The sequence below is a fragment of the Micromesistius poutassou genome (assembly GCF_964030765.1).
Source record: "Micromesistius poutassou genome assembly, chromosome: 2".
Lineage (NCBI taxonomy): Eukaryota > Metazoa > Chordata > Actinopteri > Gadiformes > Gadidae > Micromesistius > Micromesistius poutassou.
In genome coordinates, this window is record NC_140272.1 from 23,021,875 (window position 1) to 23,040,070 (window position 18,196).

Sequence of the window (18,196 nt, forward strand, 5' to 3'; positions counted from 1 at the left end):
CAAAGCGTCTCCTGACGCAGGTTTAAAATGTACTGTGTTGTGTTGTAAGGGGATGTAGCTCAGTGGTAGAGCGCATGCTTTGCATGTATGAGGCCCCGGGTTCAATCCCCGGCATCTCCAATCCATTATCCACAAAAGCTTTGGCGAGCGGAATTTTGATCGAAATTAGTTCATGCAATACATTCCGTGAAGGAAATGTTGCAGACTGCTACTGTTCGAACAACCCAGAGAATTGAAACTACGGCGCATGTGTTGTCGTGGCCGAGTGGTTAAGGCGATGGACTAGAAATCCATTGGGGTCTCCCCGCGCAGGTTCGAATCCTGCCGTCAACGGTTGCAGGGTAATCAGTGCGTAGGCTTCCATAGGCTAGTGCTGTTTAACACGTCTATATGAGAAGGGTGCACTTATGCACTGAGTGCTGACGGCCACAGAAGGGAAAAACGTTTCTTGTGTCGCGATGATTGAGGCCTGCCGACAACTGTTGGCCAGTGCTTCCATCTGCAGGTACACAATTTCCCTATACACTGTGTTATACCGTAGTGCCAGTCAATAACCGCATTTCTCCCATGTATCGTTAAGCAAAGCTACATGTATCGCTTGCACACGCGTACAATTGTAGTAATCGGCCCATCTGTACAGCTTCTCATGTAGGAGTGCTGAGGTCCGATCACTAAGATGTGATCAAAGCAAGCTGTTGTCAAGAGTGTGAGACTATTTCAAAATTTGATCACACAACCTCAAACGTTGCAGTCTGTTACTGTTCGGACAACTGATAGAGTTGAGGTCGAAAAGCACCATTGTCCTGGCCAAGCGGTTAAGCTGATGCACTAGAAATCCATTGGATCCCCCTCTCTCCATGTTTGAATTCTGCCGCACCAGTTTACCACCTCTGCTACTAGCAGGCAGGCCAAGTATCTGCATCTCGCACTAGGATGGCCTAGTGCAAGTCAACCTATTGATTGGCTGTATCATTAAGCAAAGCTTCAGGTATTTATGGTAGAGATGTAGGTCAAAGAACAATAAGGGGATGTAGCTCAGTGGTAGAGCGCATGCTTCGCATGTATGAGGCCCCGGGTTCAATCCCCGGCATCTCCACAATATAGGAAGAGAAAAACGATCTTTATGACCAAATCAGTTGTAGAGGTAAACAACTATCCGATCACGTGACATTGCTGAAATTTACTGTTTAATGAATGATTAAACAGTAATGCGTTATACTGTTTAAAGGATCAACAGAAACATGTCATGGTAGTGCAGGCCTCTTTCGTTGTATTCTCAATCATTTGCTGAAGCATTTCTCTTGACCTGAGGGTGGTGCTGTGGCGTGGCTGGTCATAGTGACTGTCTAGTCAACAGAAGATGCAGGGTTCTAATCACAGCAGTACGTTGTGTTATGTAAGTACCCCACTCAATTGGAATCCCTTTAGATGCCAGTTCTGATGGCTTCACACATGAGCGGGTCGCGCTACATGAGACATATTTCATTGGTGTCTCAAGTGAACAAATCAAAAGTGGTACTGCGGCTTAGCTGGTCAAAGCACCTGTCTTGTAAATAGGACACCCTGGGTTCAACTCCCAGTCTCTATGAAATGTACGATACCCTAGTGCCAGCCGATGACCTACTTGTCCCTTCTATCGTTAAGCAAAGCTTCAGGAATCGGTTGTACAGATGTACGACTGAAGTAACACAAGGGATGTTTCTCAACGGCAGAGCGTATGCTTCTCATGTAGAAGGCCTGAGGTTCAATCCCTGCCATCTCCGAGATGTGATCCAAGCACGCTTCTGTCATGAATTGAAGACTATTTCAAAATGAGATCAAGCAACCTACCCTAAATGTTCCACACTCTTACTGTTCGAGCAACTCAGAGACTGGAAACTGATGTCCGTGTGTTGTCGTGGCCGAGTGGTTAAGGCGATGGACTAGAAATCCATTGGGGTCTCCCCGCGCAGGTTCGAATCCTGCCGACAACGGTTGCACCTGTGCAGCTTTTTCCATTCCCGAGTTCCGTCAACGCGTGGCCACATCGTACGGTGGCACTGCGTGAATTGAGTGCAAATATGTCAATCTTAGCATGTAGGAGGCGACGTCTTCACTCCCTGGCCTTTTCTGGATGAGGTCCAAGCATCCAATGTTTTTAACACCATGCTCTCCCGACATGAGATGTTAATCTTCAAAGGTCTGATAGATCTGAAGACCAGTAGTTGTCATGTCCAAGTGCTGAATGCCACGGACGAGAAAACCCAAAGCGTCTCCTGACGCAGGTTTAAAATGTACTGTGTTGTGTTGTAAGGGGATGTAGCTCAGTGGTAGAGCGCATGCTTTGCATGTATGAGGCCCCGGGTTCAATCCCCGGCATCTCCAATCCATTATCCACAAAAGCTTTGGCGAGCGGAATTTTGATCGAAATTAGTTCATGCAATACATTCCGCGAAGGAAATGTTGCAGACTGCTACTGTTCGAACAACCCAGAGAATTGAAACTACGGCGCATGTGTTGTCGTGACCGAGTGTTTAAGGCGATGGACTAGAAATCCATTGGGGTCTCCCCGCGCAGGTTCGAATCCTGCCGTCAACGGTTGCAGGGTAATCAGTGCGTAGGCTTCCATAGGCTAGTGCTGTTTAACACGTCTATATGAGAAGGGTGCACTTATGCACTGAGTGCTGACGGCCACAGAAGGGAAAAACGTTTCTTGTGTCGCGATGATTGAGGCCTGCCGACAACTGTTGGCCAGTGCTTCCATCTGCAGGTACACAATTTCCCTATACACTGTGTTATACCGTAGTGCCAGTCAATAACCGCATTTCTCCCATGTATCGTTAAGCAAAGCTACATGTATCGCTTGCACACGCGTACAATTGTAGTAATCGGCCCATCTGTACAGCTTCTCATGTAGGAGTGCTGAGGTCCGATCACTAAGATGTGATCAAAGCAAGCTGTTGTCAAGAGTGTGAGACTATTTCAAAATTTGATCACACAACCTCAAACGTTGCAGTCTGTTACTGTTCGGACAACTGATAGAGTTGAGGTCGAAAAGCACCATTGTCCTGGCCAAGCGGTTAAGCTGATGCACTAGAAATCCATTGGATCCCCCTCTCTCCATGTTTGAATTCTGCCGCACCAGTTTACCACCTCTGCTACTAGCAGGCAGGCCAAGTATCTGCATCTCGCACTAGGATGGCCTAGTGCAAGTCAACCTATTGATTGGCTGTATCATCAAGCAAAGCTTCAGGTATTTATGGTAGAGATGTAGGTCAAAGAACAATAAGGGGATGTAGCTCAGTGGTAGAGCGCATGCTTCGCATGTATGAGGCCCCGGGTTCAATCCCCGGCATCTCCACAATATAGGAAGAGAAAAACGATCTTTATGACCAAATCAGTTGTAGAGGTAAACAACTATCCGATCACGTGACATTGCTGAAATTTACTGTTTAATGAATGATTAAACAGTAATGCGTTATACTGTTTAAAGGATCAACAGAAACATGTCATGGTAGTGCAGGCCTCTTTCGTTGTATTCTCAATCATTTGCTGAAGCATTTCTCTTGACCTGAGGGTGGTGCTGTGGCGTGGCTGGTCATAGTGACTGTCTAGTCAACAGAAGATGCAGGGTTCTAATCACAGCAGTACGTTGTGTTATGTAAGTACCCCACTCAATTGGAATCCCTTTAGATGCCAGTTCTGATGGCTTCACACATGAGCGGGTCGCGCTACATGAGACATATTTCATTGGTGTCTCAAGTGAACAAATCAAAAGTGGTACTGCGGCTTAGCTGGTCAAAGCACCTGTCTTGTAAATAGGACACCCTGGGTTCAACTCCCAGTCTCTATGAAATGTACGATACCCTAGTGCCAGCCGATGACCTACTTGTCCCTTCTATCGTTAAGCAAAGCTTCAGGAATCGGTTGTACAGATGTACGACTGAAGTAACACAAGGGATGTTTCTCAACGGCAGAGCGTATGCTTCTCATGTAGAAGGCCTGAGGTTCAATCCCTGCCATCTCCGAGATGTGATCCAAGCACGCTTCTGTCATGAATTGAAGACTATTTCAAAATGAGATCAAGCAACCTACCCTAAATGTTCCACACTCTTACTGTTCGAGCAACTCAGAGACTGGAAACTGATGTCGGTGTGTTGTCGTGGCCGAGTGGTTAAGGCGATGGACTAGAAATCCATTGGGGTCTCCCCGCGCAGGTTCGAATCCTGCCGACAACGGTTGCACCTGTGCAGCTTTTTCCATTCCCGAGTTCCGTCAACGCGTGGCCACATCGTACGGTGGCACTGCGTGAATTGAGTGCAAATATGTCAATCTTAGCATGTAGGAGGCGACGTCTTCACTCCCTGGCCTTTTCTGGATGAGGTCCAAGCATCCAATGTTTTTAACACCATGCTCTCCCGACATGAGATGTTAATCTTCAAAGGTCTGATAGATCTGAAGACCAGTAGTTGTCATGTCCAAGTGCTGAATGCCACGGACGAGAAAACCCAAAGCGTCTCCTGACGCAGGTTTAAAATGTACTGTGTTGTGTTGTAAGGGGATGTAGCTCAGTGGTAGAGCGCATGCTTTGCATGTATGAGGCCCCGGGTTCAATCCCCGGCATCTCCAATCCATTATCCACAAAAGCTTTGGCGAGCGGAATTTTGATCGAAATTAGTTCATGCAATACATTCCGCGAAGGAAATGTTGCAGACTGCTACTGTTCGAACAACCCAGAGAATTGAAACTACGGCGCATGTGTTGTCGTGGCCGAGTGGTTAAGGCGATGGACTAGAAATCCATTGGGGTCTCCCCGCGCAGGTTCGAATCCTGCCGTCAACGGTTGCAGGGTAATCAGTGCGTAGGCTTCCATAGGCTAGTGCTGTTTAACACGTCTATATGAGAAGGGTGCAGTTATGCACTGAGTGCTGACGGCCACAGAAGGGAAAAACGTTTCTTGTGTCGCGATGATTGAGGCCTGCCGACAACTGTTGGCCAGTGCTTCCATCTGCAGGTACACAATTTCCCTATACAGTGTGTTATACCGTAGTGCCAGTCAATAACCCATTTCCCCCTTGTATCGTTAAGCATTGTCGCAGCATGTTGACTTTAGGCTACGATAGCCAGAGATGTGTTGAACACGTCTGTGAAGTCAAACTAAAGAAATAATTAATAAACTCATGTTGCAAACCGGAAAGGAACCTTTCGGCAGTCCGAGTTGCCGCACGGACTATAAAAGAGGTGGCACACAACATCAATAAGGAAGTGAAGTGAAGCCGCAAACTGAATCAATGCTTAGCGCAAAAACATCCAACCCCGTGCAAACAAATCTACAAACGCCAGAGAGGCAGCCGGTAAGACACCAAGCCCATCAGGGGGCCCAGCGGACAATTGAATTAAATATTTGTGCAGGCGATAGCCGCTAGTGTTAGCCACGGGGCCGAACCGGCAGTGCGGTCGTTAACCTTATAAATGCCAGTGTGTGTCATGTTTGATTCTCATTCATAATTTAATGTCATGATTGTTTAGTGAGCTTATATGTCGCAGATAAATTAGTTAAAATGATTACGATATTATATTATTGTGGTGACATTATTTAAATTAAGTAAATTCAACATTCAACATTTGAAGTGCTCATAAACAAAATAGGTCGCACAAACCCCTTTTACTCTGTCCTGATTTATCGCCCTCCCGGGAGAAACGGCTCGTTTCTTACCGAGTTCGGTGATTTTCTCTCCTCCATCATCCGTCTGGACAGAATACTCCTCTCAGGAGATTTCAATATCCATATAAATAAAAACTCAGATAACTTTGCGACGGACTTTCTCAACATCACAGACTCATTCCAGTTCATTCAACATGTCACTGGTCCCACTCACGTCAAAGGCAATACCCTGGACTTGGTCTTCACTTTTGGGTTGAATGTCTGTAATGTCCACACGGAGGATTTGCTGGTGACGGACCACAGGGGCGTGTTGTTTAGTGTGTCTTTTGACAATGACTTTTTGCCGGAAAAGCGGCTTAAAAGCTCTCGCATTGTGAACAGTGCAGCTGTAGCTGGCTTTACAGCTGCTTTCGATTCCAATGTTTTGTTGTCGCTAGATGATGACGTAGACAGCCTGGTTCACGTCTTCAACACACACTGTGCTGCCATCTTAGATGACGTAGCTCCTGTGGCGACTCGGCCGGTCCGCCCCGCAAACTCCGCCCCCTGGCTGAATGAGACCATCCGTGAGCTCAGACGCAAAGAGCTGAGAGGCAGTGGAAAGTCTCCAACCTGGAAGTCCACCGTCTCTATGTAAAAGACTTGACAACAGAATTCAATGCAACAGTGGAACGTGCCAGGGCTGCATTCTTTGCAAATCTCATCATCTCCAGCAGGCATAACCCAAGAGTATTATTTAACACCATTAACACAATTGTCACCCCCCCCCTCCCATCTGTCCCAGTGATCTCAAATGAGGACTGTAACACTTTTCTGGCATTTTTTGTGGACAAGGTTGCTACTGTAAGAGCAAACATCTCATCAACTGTATCCATGATTGCCTGCCCCGCCCCGACCTCCCTCCCATCCCTCTGCAATTTCTCTCCAGTTTCCCTGCCAGAGCTGCTTAATCTAGCCAGCTCCATGAAGACCTCCACAAGTTCCTTGGACATTATCCCAACCTCCCTGCTCAAAGATGCCATCAGCTCCATTGCCCCAAGTCTAGTCACCATTATTAACAAATCTCTGTTCAGTTCCCTCCTATTTCAAGCAGGCAGCCGTACAGCCCCTACTGAAAAAACCCAACCTGGATCCATCCACACTACAAAATTACAGACCCATTTCCAAGCTCCCATTTGTCTCCAAGCTGCTAGAAAAAGTGGTAGCCAATCAACTCTCCGCCTATCTAGCAGCAAACAACATCGGTGACAAATTTCAATCTGGCTTTCGAAAAAATCACTCCACGGAAACAGCACTACTCAGAGTGACAAATGACATCATGATGTCCTCAGATGCAGGCAAATGCTCTGTGTTAGTCCTGCTAGACTTAAGCGCCGCATTTGACACTGTTGATCACCAGATACTCATTGACAGGCTTAGGGACTGGGTGGGCGTGACTGGCACCGCCCTAGCCTGGTTCACTTCTTACCTCAGCGACAGGTGGTTTTCAGTGGCTGTAGGCCCACACAGGTCAGACCCCACCCCCCTTCACTGTGGTGTACCCCAAGGCTCCGTTCTGGCCCCTCTCCTATTCGCCCTCTACCTGCTCCCCCTCAGTCATATCATCAGACAGTTTCCAGGCATCTCCCATCACTGCTATGCTGATGACATCCAGCTCCATCGATCATTCAACCCTAAAAACCTACAGAGCCTCAGCATCCTCAGTGATTGCCTGGCAGCTATTGAGGGCTGGTTGGCCAAAAACCTCCTACAGTTAAACACCACAAAAACAGAGGTCCTAATCATCGCATCTGACAGTGTTACAGCCAAGGTACAAGAACATCTGGGTCCCCTCAAAATCCACATCCATACCGACATCAGGAACCTCGGGGTGCAATTCGACCAATCCATGCACCTAGACAAACATGTAAAATCACTATCCAGAAACTGCTTTTTCCATCTGAGAAACATCTCCAAACTCCGCTCCATAGTATCTCACCCGGAATTAGAAATGGCAATTCACGCCTTCATCTCATCTAGACTGGACTATTGTAATTCATTATTCACATGCCTCAATCAGTCATCCATCGACCGCCTTCAACTCATTCAAAACGCAGCAGCCAGACTTCTCACCCGGTCAAAAAAGTCCTGTCACATCACTCCCATACTCGCCTCGTTGCACTGGTTACCAATATCCTTCAGAATTCAATTTAAGGTTTTACTGCTCACTTACAAAGCTTTCCATGGCCAAGCCCCCAGCTACATCTGTGACCTCATTCATCACCACACCCCCAGTCGTTCCCTCAGATCAGCAGACCAGGGCCTCCTGTCAGTCCCTCGGACCCGTCTGAAAACCAAGGGGGACCGGTCCTTTGGGGCAGTGGCCCCGAAGATGTGGAACGTGCTCCCACTGGAGATAAGATTTGCCCAGTCGGCAGGCTGTTTCAAGGGTCAACTGAAGACTTTTTTGTTTAAAAGGGCTTTTGGGTGTTAGATGCTGTAGGATGTGACTCACCTTTTATTTAACATTGTTTTTGCCTCGACCCCCTCGGGTCGATCAAGTGCCACCTGATGTTTTCCTATGTTGTTATCTGTGCTGTTACTATGTAATTTGCACAGTAATTTCTATATTTTATTGCCTATTGTTATGTACTGTATGATGGTTTTATCTATGTGAAGCACTGTGTATTCGTACTGAGAAGGGTGCTATACAAATAAAGTACTTACTTACTTACTTACTTAAATGTAAAATATTTAAAATCTGAAATTAACTTAACGAAATCCCTAAATGCATTAATAATAACAGTGGGAGAATTTATGTTGCACTTTGTTTAATTTAAGAGGAAAAAGGAAATAATTGTTAAAAATGTATATTTTCCAGAACATTGTAAAAACAACCTTTTTCTTGTTTATTGTTTCAAAAGGTTTTTCACCTACCTGCTTGCTTGCAAACTACTTGCTTACTTGCAAAGTACCTACTTACCTGAAACCTTGAAATCACAAAATAAAATAAGATAAGAGGAAAAGAAAAGTGTGGTTATTGAGTGAAGTCCAGCAACTCTGGGTAGATGTCCAACTCCTTCAAGTGGAGATTGCACAAAGAAGGGGAGAACTTGACAACGTCAATGAGTAAAGTAATGAGTAGATGACGCGTCTGACATATTGTATCAAATACATTTTATTTAGCAGCTAGCGCTATAAATCCAAAGCATACTCAAATCATTGGTATTTGGCTGAGGGGAAAAGATCCCTAATATAGGCGACAGCACAGAATGGGATCGGAATTCTGTTCCTCTTTCCCAAATGCCCTCTCGCCCAAAGCGTGAACTGCCGGTATGCAGTCAACCTAAACAGTCTGAGAAAAGCATAAATATATAAACCAAGTCGCCCAGTCGCCAATTCATAGCCTACCTAATAAAATATAAGTGTTACCTGCTATTTATGGGGCGCTCCAGCGTCTCAGCTCGGACGTCCCTTAAGCTCAGTTCAGACCAAAGATTCGCGACGCAACTGCTTGCAACTCACGACTCCTTGCGACGAGACGGGCTGAGACGTTCTAAAAACGGGGCAGTTCACACTGCTGCACCGGGCGGCGACGGTATGTGGTTTATAGCAACTGAACGCTCTGGCACAGCTGAGAGCCGCATCAGCATCACTTCCATCCTGCTAAAAAGTAGCCTAACTTGGTTTGCGATTAGTTTTATTTTTATTTTGGTTGAGAGTAGGCTAGAGTTGCTGTGTTTCGCCATTCTCTACTACTTCTGCTTTGTAGTAATTCGCTGGAGCTTAGTTTGTTTAGATCCCGCTAGTTGGATACATTGCATTCTTTCGTAGTGGCGACTTCTCTACTGCAAGGGAAGCTCGGCTTCACCTAAAATTTCGAAAATTAAATGGTCAGATATATACTGTTGTGTTAACATTTCATTGATTAAAAATGCGTTAGAACACGTCCATCTCGAAGACGAGTTCGTTCAGAATCAGCTGCTTATCGCAGGTCGACTGACTCGATTTCCTTCTCATACACTTACGTGTTTAATTTGTGTGTGTTTAGACAGATGGGCGTGCACACACACGCGCACCAAGCATCACCCGCATTCATTCATTCTTTTAAACACTCACTCGCGGTAAAACTATGTTTTCTCACGATCAAATACTCATCAATCCTAAAAGTAATGGGCTTGTACACGATGTCTGGGTCAAGAACATATGTGTTTGCTGTACAGTGTTTGCATATGCATTGATTTAAAAGTACAACTTACCGCTGTATCAGCTGTTCTTTCCCAAATCATTTAACCAATCATTTACCCTAAAACTAGATTTTGTTTTGGAAGCCTGGAATATACTTTGCTCGAATGTATTATTGTTATTATTATTATTTTAACGCATGGCATAGCCTACTATATTTCATTCATGTTCATTCATGCAGCCCTATGGAAAAAAATGTTTCCACAATCCACACACTATTTCTATGCAGTTTCTGACGTATGAATAATCAGCTCAAGCCTACCACACAGCATCCGAAATGACCTATGCATTGTAATGCAACTTAATCTCACCATTAGACCACCAGCGACGTGTTCCCACACGATCCTGTAGTAGGCCTAGTGAAGGTGGAGCTGGACCCTGAAATTGATCTACCTCCACCTGGTGGTAGTCGGACACTATAGGCATGTCCCTCACAGGCTCAAACGCATGACCTGCTATGTGAAAATCACTATTTTCCGCCATAGATAGTAGAAGACGTTCGCGTGTCTGCAGCTTCTGCCTACAGAACTTCTAATGACCCTGCTCCTACCATGCCAGTGACGTCAGCGAAAATGGCGGCGTTCTAAACACATTTTTTGTGTTGCTTAAAAAAGCTATGTATTGATTAAAAAAAAAAAAAAAACATTTTGTGTCATTTTTTTATAATGGTCATAACTAACAAGTTATCAATGTTGATTATTTCAGTTCAGTTCATCTTTAAAATAAAACTGTTTACGTTTATATTTTTCTCCTGGTCCTTTAAAAAAAAATGTAATCAATAATTATCGATATCGACCGATATGAAACACTTATATCGTGATACAGTTTTCAGCCATATCGCCCAGCCCTAGGCATTTAATTACCAAAGGGCATTAGAGCTGTTTTTCTCAAAGCCCAGGAAAATCAAATGTCCGAATTCGGGGTGCAAAGTTTGTAAATAGGGATGATGGGATTAATTATTTTTTATTTTATTTTCTAAAAAATAAACTAGTTCAACACAGTTAACCACGTTTGCTTAATTTCTTTGATGGCTCAGATATATGCTCTAGTTGATTTTGTGTTTTCACCATTCGTATCTATACAACCAATGTGTTTATGATTAAATTGTTTACAAGAGCACACAGGTCTTCATAGATCTAGCCTCTTAATGTTGCTGTCAAAGTGCACCAGATTGATGCATTTAACTTTAAAATGTAAAAAGAAATATTCTGGGGGAGCATGCCCCCGGGCCCCCCTAGAGGGTCCGAGATCCACCCACCATAGTCTCTCAAAATCCTGTGGGAAACACTGTATATATATTATATATTTTGTATTTATGCGCATGTTTTACTATTCATGAGAGGATGTATATGGATGGGTATGAATGGATGTATGGATGTGTGTATGCATGTGAGTGTGTCTCTTTATACATATGCCCTTAGATCGCCCCTTCTTTTACTCTAATAGAAGTGTATTTATATCGGCTCGACTGCTGTGCTGGCTGCCCCACTATGGGAGGCCTCTCGGAGCCCCGGCCCCTTGGGCCTTCACCGGCACTGGTGGTGCCCTGCTCCCTCTTGACTCTCCCTTGGGGGTCAAAAAAGGAAATAGAAGAAAGTATACTCACCTTTGCTCCGCGCCTCCTCAGACCCCAGCTGCTGCTCCTCCTGCTCCTCCTTCTCTTCCTCTGGTTTTACTCAATCCCTGTAAAAAAATAAATGAAACACAAAAATGAAAAACATTATATATGAAAAAGAAAAAAACTAAATGAAAGGATTGGGAGATGGTGTGCCAGTGCACCCAGGGTCGCATCAAAAGCTGAACAATATTATAAAAACCTAACCATTACCCTAAACTCTACATGTGATAAGAGGATTGTCATTTCCAACACATAGATGACACATTATGTAGATAATGCAAGGCTAGTCTTTGTATAGGCTACTTAATTTCTTGAATGTAAGAAATTAGTTTTGGAAGTAAAGTCTACTTCATTTAGCAAGTAAAGTCATCTTAATTAAATAGACTTTACTTATAACCAGAGGTGGACAGAGTACACAGCTTCCTTACTTGAGTAAAGTACAGATACCCCTTGCTAAATTGTACAAGTAAAAGTACTACAGTCAGATGTCTACTTAAGTAAAAGTACTGAAGTACTTGTTTTTAAAAGTACTTGAGTATCAAGAGTACAAGAGTACATTCTCTAAATATTGCATTACTACTGCCACAGTGCTAACATTTATGTATAGAAACGTCCTACATGGAGTTATGAAAAATGTTAATACCTTGGAGAATGTAAAAGGAATTGAAAGTAAAATCAAGTCATTTTCATCTTTTTACCATGTTGCTTTATTATTTAACATTTCTCACTTGCCCACAAGGCAATAGCATACAGTAACAGTATACTCATAGAACATAGAACAGCTGAATAACACGTGTGTGTGTGTGTGTGTGTGTGTACGTACTTCAATTCAATCAAATGTCATGAAGTCCTTGTTCAGCTTGAGGAGAAGTTGGTTCTCCCCTTCTTGGGGTGAAAAGCAAACCTGCTATGCTAAAAAGCCTTATGTCTTCTGAGACACCTGCTTGGTCTCCAGCAGTTTCAGTTGCTTCGCCTTGAAGCCTGTTCCACCTTCTGATGGCCTCTTGCAGGCTGTTGAAGTCAGTTGACTGTATTCCTCCAGATGTGTCTCATGCCTTCTCTGTAAAACACAGCATAATATTTCAGTTTACACTATAATAAACTAATAAATATTAGAAAAGATACCCATCATGTAGTCTACATAGCAGTATTATTAATTATGAAGTGCTGGTTGTTCATAATTTTCCAATGGCTCCAGACTAACTTTTAAATTGGTTTTACTTGTGCAACTTTCTTTAATTTACGTGTGTAACAGGTATAAGAAATACTTTGATTATTTTATTGAAATTCCTGCTGAAATATGTATATAGCCTGTATATTGTTTTGTCCTTCAATGAGGTACACACACACACACACACACACACACACACACACACACACACACACACACACACACACACACACACACACACACACACACACACACACACACACACACACACACACAATGTGATTTAGCACCTCCACTGGATATGACGTCTACGGGGGAAATAACATTGACTTCAGTGCAAAATAATAACACTACTAACGTGAGCAACACAACCAATGCAAAACGAAAATTAAACTTCAGTGTAATTTATAATACTTTGCAGAGCAACATCAGACCGTGGCTTACCCCAAGCAGAGAGCTGGAAGACTGCTAAGAGCATCCGGGTTTCGGTCATATATATAGACTTTTAGGTACCAGTAGATTGTCATTGCAGGACAAAACAATAGACAGGCAGTGTTTCGCCACAAATTGATTCCGCTTTTCTTATTTATTTTTACTTGAACGCGATTTTTAAATGCAACTCCGCCAGCCCGTAATCGCGCCCCCGTAATGCTGCCAGTCCGACGTGCTCCCATTCCGACAGTCCTGTGCACGTATGCAAATTAGCCATGTGCGCCAAACAGAAGAAGGGCCCTATCTTGCGCCCGGCGCAATTGACTTTCTACACCAACGCATGTGTCGTTGCTAGTTTGCACCCGGCGCAAAGCTGATCTTCCCCCGCAGCAACCAGGCACCACTACACTTGCATGTTAAATATTATGATGTCAAAGATTATTCATACGTGTGAAACTGCATAGAAATAGCGTACTCGAGCTCTCACTAGAAACGATACATTGTATGCTCTCCCTATATGTCAGGGGCATGTCGAAACAAGAATCTGAAAGGTCTTCAGTTGATTATCTATGTTACACGATTAGCTTGCCTCGGCTTATACTAACTAATTGTCAGGCCAAAGTTAGCCATCTGAATGGCTAGCTACAGCCTCGACTACTAAAACGTAACCGAGAATGTAAAATGCTGCATTATCGCAGCTAGCCAATCATTTAGTGCACTTTTCTGTAGCTAGAATCTAGCTTAGAAATGCAAGGAAGTTTATTACTATGTACGTACCTTGACATGCTTCCGCAAGTTGGAGGATGAATTTTTGTAGGCGGTGATGAAGTTCTCTTTTGGCAAACACAGCAAACACTTGAAGCGATAACTATCATTAACTTGTTCAGTAAATTTAAATAGTCTGGCGAGGTGGGGCCACGGGTTGGCAGTGGAACATTCCCGGGATGGACCTGCTGCGTCTTCATCCATTGTTTCCTCCATGGTTTCGTCTCGCATCTAAATCTGACCAAGGAGTTGACTTTGGTGGAAAGCGAAGGTGATTGCTGATAGGCTGAAGTGGCGCCTCGCGCCTGCACAATCCAATCACGTTTCAGAGGGAAACAACAAATTGACGGTTTCCGAGATTTTTCTTTTCTCCTTTTATTTTTTATTTTTTAGAAGAAGTAACGGGTACTCACGGTTATGATTGAAATGTAGCGGAGTAAAGAGTACAATATTTGCCCCTCAAATTTACTTGAGTAAAGTCACGAGTACTCCCCAAAAATGATACTCGAGTAAAGTACCGATCCCTCAAAATTGTACTTAAGTACTGTACTCAAGTAAATGTACTCCGTTACTGTCCGGCTCTGCTTATAACATTAACTTCACTCATTTGCAAAACTAAGTTGACTTTACTTCATAAATTAATATTGACTTTACTTGCAAAACCAATTTCTTACGCACAAGAAATTAAAGCCCATGTTGCAGGTTAACCGGAAGTTTAAATTAATGGGTACATAAAGCACTCAAAATAAGTATATCATTAATAAAATCGTTTTTGATAGTAACGGGTGTTTTCTACAGCAACTCAGTGATGACGTCACGTTGGGGAGGCGTGGTGAAGGTAGCCTCAGCCTAGTACTAGAACTATGACGTCACGTTGGGGAGGCGTGAAGGTAGCCTCAGCCTAGTACTAGAACTATGACGTCACGTTGGGGAGGCGTGAAGGTAGCCTCAGCCTAGTACTAGAACTATGACGTCACGTTGGGGAGGCGTGAAGGTAGCCTCAGCCTAGTACTAGAACTATGACGTCACGTTGGGGAGGCGTGAAGGTAGCCTCAGCCTAGTACTAGAACTATGACGTCACGTTGGGGAGGCGTGAAGGTAGCCTCAGCCTAGTACTAGAACTATGACGTCACGTTGGGGAGGCGTGAAGGTAGCCTCAGCCTAGTACTAGAACTATGACGTCACGTTGGGGAGGCGTGAAGGTAGCCTCAGCCTAGTACTAGAACTATGACGTCACGTTGGGGAGGCGTGAAGGTAGCCTCAGCCTAGTACTAGAACTATGACGTCACGTTGGGGAGGCGTGAAGGTAGCCTCAGCCTAGTACTAGAACTATGACGTCACGTTGGGGAGGCGTGAAGGTAGCCTCAGCCTAGTACTAGAACTATGACGTCACGTTGGGGAGGCGTGAAGGTAGCCTCAGCCTAGTACTAGAACTATGACGTCACGTTGGGGAGGCGTGGTGAAGGTAGCCTCAGCCTAGTACTAGAACTATGACGTCACGTTGGGGAGGCGTGAAGGTAGCCTCAGCCTAGTACTAGAACTATGACGTCACGTTGGGGAGGCGTGAAGGTAGCCTCAGCCTAGTACTAGAACTATGACGTCACGTTGGGGAGGCGTGAAGGTAGCCTCAGCCTAGTACTAGAACTATGACGTCACGTTGGGGAGGCGTGAAGGTAGCCTCAGCCTAGTACTAGAACTATGACGTCACGTTGGGGAGGCGTGAAGGTAGCCTCAGCCTAGTACTAGAACTATGACGTCACGTTGGGGAGGCGTGAAGGTAGCCTCAGCCTAGTACTAGAACTATGACGTCACGTTGGGGAGGCGTGAAGGTAGCCTCAGCCTAGTACTAGAACTATGACGTCACGTTGGGGAGGCGTGAAGGTAGCCTCAGCCTAGTACTAGAACTATGACGTCACGTTGGGGAGGCGTGAAGGTAGCCTCAGCCTAGTACTAGAACTATGACGTCACGTTGGGGAGGCGTGGTGAAGGTAGCCTCAGCCTAGTACTAGAACTATGACGTCAAGTTGGGGAGGCGTGGTGAAGGTAGCCTCAGCCTAGTACTAGAACTATGACGTCACGTTGGGGAGGCGTGAAGGTAGCCTCAGCCTAGTACTAGAACTATGACGTCACGTTGGGGAGGCGTGAAGGTAGCCTCAGCCTAGTACTAGAACTATGACGTCACGTTGGGGAGGCGTGGTGAGGTAGCCTCAGCCTAGTACTAGAACTATGACGTCACGTTGGGGAGGCGTGGTGAAGGTAGCCTCAGCCTAGTACTAGAACTATGACGTCACGTTGGGGAGGCGTGGTGAAGGTAGCCTCAGCCTAGTACTAGAACTATGACGTCACGTTGGGGAGGCGTGGTGAAGGTAGCCTCAGCCTAGTACTAGAACTATGACGTCACGTTGGGGAGGCGTGAAGGTAGCCTCAGCCTAGTACTAGAACTATGACGTCACGTTGGGGAGGCGTGGTGAAGGTAGCCTCAGCCTAGTACTAGAACTATGACGTCACGTTGGGGAGGCGTGAAGGTAGCCTCAGCCTAGTACTAGAACTATGACGTCACGTTGGGGAGGCGTGGTGAGGTAGCCTCAGCCTAGTACTAGAACTATGACGTCACGTTGGGGAGGCGTGAAGGTAGCCTCAGCCTAGTACTAGAACTATGACGTCACGTTGGGGAGGCGTGAAGGTAGCCTCAGCCTAGTACTAGAACTATGACGTCACGTTGGGGAGGCGTGAAGGTAGCCTCAGCCTAGTACTAGAACTATGACGTCACGTTGGGGAGGCGTGGTGAAGGTAGCCTCAGCCTAGTACTAGAACTATGACGTCACGTTGGGGAGGCGTGAAGGTAGCCTCAGCCTAGTACTAGAACTATGACGTCACGTTGGGGAGGCGTGAAGGTAGCCTCAGCCTAGTACTAGAACTATGACGTCACGTTGGGGAGGCGTGAAGGTAGCCTCAGCCTAGTACTAGAACTATGACGTCACGTTGGGGAGGCGTGAAGGTAGCCTCAGCCTAGTACTAGAACTATGACGTCACGTTGGGGAGGCGTGAAGGTAGCCTCAGCCTAGTACTAGAACTATGACGTCACGTTGGGGAGGCGTGGTGAAGGTAGCCTCAGCCTAGTACTAGAACTATGACGTCACGTTGGGGAGGCGTGGTGAAGGTAGCCTCAGCCTAGTACTAGAACTATGACGTCACGTTGGGGAGGCGTGAAGGTAGCCTCAGCCTAGTACTAGAACTATGACGTCACGTTGGGGAGGCGTGGTGAAGGTAGCCTCAGCCTAGTACTAGAACTATGACGTCACGTTGGGGAGGCGTGAAGGTAGCCTCAGCCTAGTACTAGAACTATGACGTCACGTTGGGGAGGCGTGAAGGTAGCCTCAGCCTAGTACTAGAACTATGACGTCACGTTGGGGAGACGTGAAGGTAGCCTCAGCCTAGTACTAGAACTATGATGTCACGTTGGGGAAGCGTGAAGGTAGCCTCAGCCTAGTACTAGAACTATGACATCACGTTGGGGAGGCGTGGTGAAGGTAGCCTCAGCCTAGTACTAGAACTATGACGTCACGTTGGGGAGGCGTGGTGAAGGTAGCCTCAGCCTAGTACTAGAACTATGACGTCACGTTGGGGAGGCGTGGTGAAGGTAGCCTCAGCCTAGTACTAGAACTATGACGTCACGTTGGGGAGACGTGGTGAAGGTAGCCTCAGCCTAGTACTAGAACTATGACGTCACGTTGGGGAGGCGTGGTGAAGGTAGCCTCAGCCTAGTACTAGAATGTCTGGGATGAGGAAGAGGTGGCAAGAACCACACATTACATGCATGATGGCACATAACCGTATAATTTCGAACCTGTCAGACGTGAGCGGGCGAAATAGGAATTGCCGAGAACTGATGGCCGTCAAAGCTCATTGAATGGTCAGAGGAGAAGAGCTGCTATCATTTAGCAACGCAGCAACGAGCGCTGGAGCTAGTCTATGAACAGCAGTGCATATAACAACTTTTTTTTTACTGTCAGTAAATAGCAGCGAGTGAAAGTCAACGTTTTCTTTATACCTAGTGACAGTGGTTATGTTGTTAGTTCAGATACGTACCGGTACTTAGTCAGAAGATCTAGAAATAGAAGGCATAATGCTAGCTATGGGCTAGCTTTCCAGTCCCACCTGTGAACTCCCCCCCCCCCAGATCATCCCTAATTAAATCTCCCCTGACGTTGTAAACACATGTCCGATTAGTTATCCCCTGTTTTGATGGTAGCCTACTAGCTCCAGTAACAACCTCAGTGTCTAACTTCCGTAAAGATGGAAAGAAATTGGCAGATTCAGATTTAGTTTCGGTTCAATAGAT

The 18,196-nt window shown here is 45.5% G+C and overlaps 10 non-coding genes across 10 annotated transcripts; all 10 read left to right on the forward strand.

Moving 5' to 3' along the window:
- The first annotated feature begins 48 nt into the window (after positions 1-48).
- Positions 49-120, forward strand: AC3HAE_009709 (transfer RNA alanine (anticodon UGC)). Its single transcript has one exon. It is a non-coding gene; the product is annotated as a tRNA-Ala (tRNA).
- Positions 121-251: 131 nt separating this feature from the next.
- Positions 252-333, forward strand: AC3HAE_009710 (transfer RNA serine (anticodon AGA)). Its single transcript has one exon. It is a non-coding gene; the product is annotated as a tRNA-Ser (tRNA).
- Positions 334-1,024: 691 nt separating this feature from the next.
- AC3HAE_009712 (transfer RNA alanine (anticodon CGC)) lies at positions 1,025-1,096 on the forward strand. The gene has a single exon. It is a non-coding gene; the product is annotated as a tRNA-Ala (tRNA).
- A 795-nt stretch (positions 1,097-1,891) lies between these two features.
- Positions 1,892-1,973, forward strand: AC3HAE_009713 (transfer RNA serine (anticodon AGA)). Its single transcript has one exon. It is a non-coding gene; the product is annotated as a tRNA-Ser (tRNA).
- Positions 1,974-2,292: 319 nt separating this feature from the next.
- AC3HAE_009714 (transfer RNA alanine (anticodon UGC)) lies at positions 2,293-2,364 on the forward strand. Its single transcript has one exon. It is a non-coding gene; the product is annotated as a tRNA-Ala (tRNA).
- Positions 2,365-2,495: 131 nt separating this feature from the next.
- On the forward strand, positions 2,496-2,577 carry AC3HAE_009715 (transfer RNA serine (anticodon AGA)). The gene has a single exon. It is a non-coding gene; the product is annotated as a tRNA-Ser (tRNA).
- A 691-nt stretch (positions 2,578-3,268) lies between these two features.
- Positions 3,269-3,340, forward strand: AC3HAE_009716 (transfer RNA alanine (anticodon CGC)). Its single transcript has one exon. It is a non-coding gene; the product is annotated as a tRNA-Ala (tRNA).
- Positions 3,341-4,135: 795 nt separating this feature from the next.
- On the forward strand, positions 4,136-4,217 carry AC3HAE_009717 (transfer RNA serine (anticodon AGA)). Its single transcript has one exon. It is a non-coding gene; the product is annotated as a tRNA-Ser (tRNA).
- Positions 4,218-4,536: 319 nt separating this feature from the next.
- On the forward strand, positions 4,537-4,608 carry AC3HAE_009718 (transfer RNA alanine (anticodon UGC)). The gene has a single exon. It is a non-coding gene; the product is annotated as a tRNA-Ala (tRNA).
- Positions 4,609-4,739: 131 nt separating this feature from the next.
- On the forward strand, positions 4,740-4,821 carry AC3HAE_009720 (transfer RNA serine (anticodon AGA)). The gene has a single exon. It is a non-coding gene; the product is annotated as a tRNA-Ser (tRNA).
- Positions 4,822-18,196: the final 13,375 nt, after the last annotated feature.